Raw genomic sequence first — 1,706 nt, 5'->3', positions numbered from 1 at the left:
CAGTTAATACCACTATTGTTCAAATTTACACACCAACTACTAATGCCAGTGATGCTTAAATTGAATAATTCTACCAATTTATTCAGTCTGAAATGGATCAAAAAGGCAATCAAGATGTGCTGATAACTACTGGGGATTAGAATAGATAGGTTAGAAACAAAGAGGAAGCATCGGTAGCTGGGAAATGTGGCTTTGGTGATAGAAATGGAAATTGATGATAAATTTTTCAGAACCCCAAACTTATTTACTGCAAATACCTTTTTAAAACAATATATAAAGCAACTATATACCTGGACCTCAATAGAGGGAATACACAGGAATCAAGTTGATAAATTTATGAGAAGAGACTGTGAGAAGCTCCATAGCATCAGACAAAACAGAGCTAGGAGCAGATTCTAGAACAAACCATCAAGCTTTCAGATGTAAGATCAGACTGAAGCAGAAGAAAATTAAAACAAGTCCATGATAACCAAAGTATGACCTTGTGTAGATCCCACCTTAAGTTTGAGTCCATCTCAAGAACAGATTTAGTATATTAGACACTAATGACAGACTCTATACAGGGTCGCTATGGGTCAAAATTGACTCGATGGCACTTAACAACAACAATGACAGAAGATTGGAAGAGTTGTGGAATGACATCAAGAAAGTTATACAGAAAAAAAAAAAAAAAGAAATCATCATTAAAAAGATAGCAAAGAAAGAAAGAAAAGAAAACGGAAGAGACTGAAATTTGCTCTTAAGCATAAAGAAGTTAAAGCTAATGAAAGACATGAGGAAGTCAAAGAGTGAACAGAAAATTTCAAAGGGCAGTTTGAGAAGACAAAGTCAAATATATTGTAATATACAAAGACCTTGACTTAGAAAACCAAAAGGGAAGAACATGCTCAGCATTTCTCAAGCTGAAAGACTAAATTCAAGCCTCCACTTGCAATATAGAAGGGTTCTATGGGTAAAATTGCACTTTGTGTCAACGAAGTAACTGCTAGCCAAAAGCTGGAGTCCTGGTGTGGCGCTGTGGGTTAATGCGCCGGACTGCAAAGCTGCAGTCTGTGGTTCAAGCTCACCAGCAGCTCCTCAGAAACCCTATACAGGGTTGCTGTGGGTCAGAACCTACTTAACAGCACTTCCAACAACAACATTACAAAAATTAAGGACCTGGAGGTTTTGATCTGTCCATGTTATTGTTGTTATTGTTAAGTGTTGTTGAGCTGGTTCCTATTCATAGCAACCCTATCTAGGGATTCCGAGAAGGCCTGGCAGGTTTAAACTGCCGACCTTGTGGTTCACAGTCCAGTGCTGAACCTGCAGCACCACATATTAGGTTGACTGTACTTTAACGGGGCAGTATTCCACAGTTGTAGAGACTCATCTTCCAGCACTATATCAGATACTCTCTTGCTATGCTTAAGATTTTCAGTGGCTAGTTTGTCAGAAGTGGGCTACTCTTTCTTTCTCTAAGTTTGTCTTAGTCAGGAAGTTCTGTTGACTTCTGTTCAGCATGGGAGATTCTCCAGGTATTTTAAGAATTGTTGGTATAGCTTCCAGCATCACAGCAACATGGAAGATGCCAAAGTATGACAAACTGATAGACAAGTGATGGAGCTACTTGTTGTTGTTGTTAGGTGCCATCAAGTTGGTACCAACTCATAGTGACTTTATGCACAACAAAAAGAAACACTGCCTGATCCTGGGCCAACCTCACT

This window comes from Chrysochloris asiatica, unplaced genomic scaffold (genome assembly GCF_000296735.1).
Source record: "Chrysochloris asiatica unplaced genomic scaffold, ChrAsi1.0 scaffold00070, whole genome shotgun sequence".
Classification (NCBI taxonomy): Eukaryota; Metazoa; Chordata; class Mammalia; order Afrosoricida; family Chrysochloridae; genus Chrysochloris; species Chrysochloris asiatica.
The sequence above is the reverse complement of the archived record's forward strand: the minus strand, read 5'-3'. Positions refer to the sequence as shown.